This window comes from Pinus tabuliformis, chromosome 6 (assembly GCF_031772625.1).
Source record: "Pinus tabuliformis cultivar Carrire ecotype Pingquan chromosome 6, CPIR1, whole genome shotgun sequence".
NCBI lineage: Eukaryota > Viridiplantae > Streptophyta > Pinopsida > Pinales > Pinaceae > Pinus > Pinus tabuliformis.
In genome coordinates this window covers 1,848,686,598-1,848,692,597 of record NC_142292.1, presented here as the reverse complement: position 1 = coordinate 1,848,692,597, position 6,000 = coordinate 1,848,686,598, and positions in this window count along the sequence as shown.

Genomic DNA, 6,000 nt, shown 5'->3' with positions numbered 1-6,000 from the left:
TGATAAGAAATACTTTCATAACTATGTTCAAGGAGATTTTGGACAAGTTCATCTGGGTGATGATAAACCCTGTAAAATCGTTGGAATGGGTAAGGTTCTTGTAAAACAGTAAAATGGAAACCAATGGCTATTAAAGGAGGTAAGGCATGTTCCAGATCTAAAGAAAAATCTAATTTCAACAGGGCAGTTAGGCGGTGAAGGTTGTGTGACAACTTTCACAGATAAAGCTTGGAAGGTCACCAAAGGAGCCTTGGTAATAGCAAAAGGCAAAAAGGTTTGTACATTGCATTTATGCAATAGTATTTCTAACTCCGTTAATGCTTTAACTTCCAAAGGATGCAGCATTATGGCATCATAGGATCGGACACATGAGTGAAAAGGGGATGAAGATTCTTCACTCAAGGAATTTGTTGTCGGGTTTGAAGAATGTTGATTTGGACTTCTGTGAGAATTGCATATATGGAAAACAGAAGAGAGTCAGATTTCTCAGAGTTGGGAAAGAAAAGAAGAATGAAAAATTTAGAGCTTGTGCATACGGATGTATGGGGATCTGCTCAGGTATCATCTCTCGGTGGCTCTCATTATTATGTTACTTTTATTGATGATACAACTAGAAAAACTTGGATTTATTATATTAAGAATAAATCTGATGTATTTGATATTTTCAAGAAATGGAAAGCTTTGGTTGAGATTGAGACAGGAAAGAAATTGAAGTGTCTTAGATCAGATAATGGAGGTGAATATTGCAGCAAAGAGTTTGATAGGTATTGTTCAGAGCATGGAATTCATAGAGAGAAGACAGTTCCAAGAACACCACAAGAAAGTGGTGTGTCAGAAAGGATGAATAGAACAATCATGGAGCACGCAAGGTGCATGAGATTGCATGTAGGATTGCCTTTACAGTTTTGCGCAGATGTTGTAGATACTGTTGTTTATCTAATAAACAGAGGGCCTTCAAGTTCCTTGGATGGTGGTGTTCTAGAGGAAGCATGGAAAGGTAAAAAGGTAAACTACTCTATTTTAAAGCCTTTTGGTTGTGAGGCCTTTTTCCATATTGATAAAGAAAATAGAACAAAGCTTGAGGCAAAGTCAAAGAAATGTACCTTTATTGGATGTGGTGTTAATGATTTTGGTTATCGCTTATATGATTACGAAAATCACAAAATCATTAGGAGAAGAGATGTAATATTCAATGAAAAGGTCTTGTATAAGAATCAGTTTCAGGAAAAGAAACAGGAAAAGGAAAACAAGGAATACGCAGTTCTTGATGAAATCACTGAAAAAGTAAAGGTGCCTGAAAATAATAATAATCAACAACCACAACAACAATAGGCACCCCAAACACCTGAAAGTGGTGTTAGAAGATCTACCAGGATAAGTAGACCCCCTGAACGATACTCTCATTCATTATATTATTTATTGTTGACTGATTCCGGTGAACCCGAATGTTATGAAGAAGCAATGCAGGTTGAAAGCAGGAAGAAGTGGGAGGTAGCCATGGAAGAAGAGATGGACTCCTTAATGCATAACGAGACTTGGGATTTAGTCAGGTTGCCTGTAGGAAAAACTACATTGAAGAATAAATGGGTTTACAGGCTGAAGGAAGAAGATGGAGGAAAACAGAGGTATAAAGCTAGACTTGTGATGAAGGGGTTTGCATAGATGAAAGGTATTGATTTTGATGAAATATTTTCTCCTGTTGTTAAAATGACTTCAATCAGAACTATTTTAAGTCTTGTAGCAGCTGAAGATTTGCATCTTGAGCAGTTAGATGTAAAGACAGCCTTTCTCCATGGGGATTTGGAGGAAGAGATATATATGCAGCAACCACAAGGATATGAGGTGAAAGGGAAGGAGAAACTAGTGTGCAGGTTGAAGAAGAGCTTGTATGGATTAAATCAGACTCCAAGGTAGTGGTATCTAAAATTTGACAAGTTTATGTCTGAACAAGGTTATACTAGATGTCACTCTGATCATTGTGTTTATTTGAAAAAGGAAAATGATGGTAGCTATATTATATTGTTATTGTATGTAGATGACATGCTTGTTGCAGGATCTAACATGCAGGAAATAAATGTGCTCAAAAGAAAATTGGAAAATTCATTTGCAATGAAGGATTTGGGAGCTGCAAAACAAATCCTTGGTATGAGAATAACTAGAGACAGGAAAAATCGTAAATTAACATTGTCTCAGAATGAGTACATACAAAAGGTGTTGAAAAGATTTAACATGCACAATGCAAAACCAGTTAGTACACCTTTTGCTAGCCATTTCAAACTTAGCAAGGAAATGTGCCCAAAGACCCAAGAAGACATGGATTATATGTCTAAAGTTCCATATGCATCAGTAGTTGGAAGCTTAATGTATGCAATGATCTGCACAAGGCCTGATATTGCACATGCAGTGGGAGTTATAAGCAGGTACATGAACAATCCAGGAAAGGAACATTGGATGGCAGTGAAATGGATTCTCAGATATTTGAAAGGTACCACAAATCAAGCATTATGCTTTGGTGGTTCAAACATCTCCCTACAAGGATATGTTGATGTAGATATGGTAGGTGACAGAGATAACAGGAGGAGCGCTATAGGATATGTATTTACTGTTGGAGGAACAACTGTCAGTTGGGTTTCAAAAATCCAAAGTGTTGTTGCGCTTTCAACAACAGAAGTAGAGTATGTTGCTACTACAGAGGCTAGTAAAGAAATGATTTGGTTACAAAGGTTTATGGGTGAACTGGGTAAGGAGCATGATATGGGAACGCTATACAGTGATAGACAAAGTGTCATTCATGTTGCAAAGAACTCAACATTTCATTCCAGGACTAAACACATACAGCTCAAGTACCATTTCATACGATCAGTGTTGGAAGATGGAGAGTTGAAGCTGGAAAAGATACACACTAGCCAAAATCTTGCAGATATGCTAACAAAAGTTGTAACCGGGGAGAAACTGAGAATATTCTCAGTTTCAATTGGTATTCAAGGATGACGATGAAGATGAGAAACAGCCAGGTCCAAAGAGGAGTCATTATCGAGCAAATGGAGCAGCGGTGGAGTTGCTACAATCAGTCTCCAAGTGGGAGATTGTTGGGTGTGGAGCCTGATTATCTTCTATATTCAAAGGTATCGCCACATTGGACCCCAGTTCGAAATGGGGGCGGCAACACTGCCCGTAAAATATTCGCTGCAGGGGGTCCAGGGGGGGGGGGGCTGCGACCTTTGGGAGCCCCCCCTGGCGGGGGATTTCGGGGGCAGCGCCCCCGAAGCTAAAAACAGCTGTAAAGTTGCCTTGTAAAAGTATAGTAATTTCTAGTCAACCTGGGCCATTCATTAGGCAGATGATCTGACAGTAGAACTTATGTTTAATTTAGGGTTTTTTCCCTATAAGGCAACCCCTCTCTTTGTATGAGGGCATTGTATTTGAGGCTGTGTGATAGATGTGTATTCTGTGAGCAGGAAATAGAGAGGTGAGACTGTAAGAGAAAACAGAGGATATCACAGCGGATCTACTGTAGGTTGTGTCTCTTCATTTTGCTAGACAATAGAAAGGAAGGACTGGTTGTTCGGGGTGGACGTAGCCCAAACTGGGTGAACCACATATATCTGTGTCTCTCTTATTTTATGCGCTTTCTGTGTTTATATTTCTGCAATATTTTATGTGTTCCATTGCTCCATAATATATAATTTTCTAATAGTGGGTTCTCTGGTTTCTAACAAAGAAAATATTAACCACAGAGGTCTTAAATCCAGAATCATTTCCCTATGCGGAGGGGATACATGGAGTGAAATCATTTTACTCGAAAAATTTAGGGTGAAGATAGCAAGAAGAGCTGCAGACCTTCAATTTCTTAAAATTCCCTTAAATCAAAACAGCTTTCCTCATAACTATTGATATCTCCCTATCAAGCTCTTCTTCTATCAACACTCAATAGTTCTCCTGATGATGGATCCCTGTTGGGATTTGAAACGTTGATAGAAATAATGGTTTTTACTGTGGGTTCTTCGATTTCTAATAAAGTAAATTCCTTTTTAGACATCTTTTTGTAGAAAGTATTGTGAACAACTGGAGCCAAATTTTGGGAAACGGAAAGTGGTTTATCTCAATAACATATTCATCTACAATAACCTCTCTCACCTTTTACAAAACTTTCTCGGATTTAGGTATACAAAGGCATTACTGGACCCTATTTTCCAGGATTTTGGGAAGAAATTTCTCAAAGACAGTTAGGCCACCTCATCAAATAAGAGTTGCAATTCAATTCGAATTCCTCTTATTTGTAAATAAAAATGCATAATGATAGTTCCAAGTAGATACATTAGTTTTGAATGTCCTATATTTTATTTCTATTTCTATAAAACAATTTAAGATATTTGTAATCAAATCTTGATATTTTTTCAAGATATTTTAGTTTAGAATTTGTATAAATAGTTCATCAATTGAAGTAATTGGTGTTGGCTTTTGATGCCAAGACTCTTCACTCTATAATAAGGCTTTTGTTTTAGTTTTTCTAATGAAAGCATTTCTGACAGAATTTTGTCCTTCGAGTATGTTTATCTAGTTTTTCATATCTTATTTCTACACATGATAAAAGTGTTTATAAGAAGGTGTGCAAAATCATTATCTTTGGAAAGAGATTTCTTTATTGGATTGTTTTTTCATCATAACTCCTCTTTAACTAGTTTTGTTTTGTGCTTTCTGACAGTCATTAAAAAAGATTATCTTATTCGACTGTCTATCTGAAATAGCTTCTCTTAGAATTGGTTTCAGTTTGGTCTTCTTGAATACTCTGAATATGTTTTGTTGGGATGTAGAAATCTTCTACATGCATCCAAATTTCCCTAGTTGTTAAGTAGTCAGTTTGACTGCTCAATTATTAGGAATCCCCTTACATTCTTCTACCATAGTTCTTGAAAAGGCTAAGTCATTTTGTCAAGCTGGAAGCTGAAACTTTCAGAAGGGACCCTATGAGAGAGGCCTTTAATCATGATTATGATTGTCATTGATTGCCAACCACCCCCAATTAAAACCATAAATATGGCCATTGTGCTTCAAAGGCTGTTGTTCAGTGACAGGTGAATAGCGTTAAACAAAGCCTCGTAACAACTGAGGGAACCCCCTCTGGTTCAAGGGCCAGCTTGAACCTAAAGGTTGGTTGAGTTGGTTTCCTGGCATAGTTTTTGCAGCCAAGGACTGCATACAGGAAACAGGTACAACAGAGGGTAAATCCCCAACATCCACTAAATAATTATTGATAATTAAATTAAAATTTTATAAACCCTACTACATAATACCTGCATAAGACAAATTTATCAATATGAACAACAAAATTGAAAATATTCACCAACATTAAAAATCCACAACATTTTAATCTTTTTATACATGAACTGAGAGATATATTAATATATTTTAATCTTACTTATAGAGGAAATGACCTTTAAGGCCATTTTTCTCGTTCATTTTAATCAAAATATGAAGAAGATTTTTTAAGATTTGAGTTTAGATTGTTTAATCTGCATAATTGGAGTGCCTCGGGTTTTTCAGGTGCTGAATAAATTTATGCATTCAAAATTGTGTTTTAGAGAACAAAAAATATTGAAATTTTATTATCGGGTTTTGGTGAATTTTTGTGAAAAAAAACTATTTTGTCTATAAGTCAGACTATATATGTGTGTGTGTGTGTGTGTGTGTGTGTGTGTATAAAGAGAGATGTATTAAAAATTTGGTGTATATATAAATGATGTATAAATTTAATATAATAAATGATGAAAAGTTACCAATCAAACAATGATCACTTGCACATTCAAGAATGGATAGGTCATTGAATCTATATTTTGCGTGGAGGATGAACACATTAATTGGTTCGAAATGTGGAATGGAAATTTAAGATGTGATTAATCTTAAGACATTACCAAAATTATGTATATTTATTGGTTGGCTCATCCATTACTATAGTTTAGCCATGCTCTCGGAAAATAATGGAAATATGTGATTAATCTT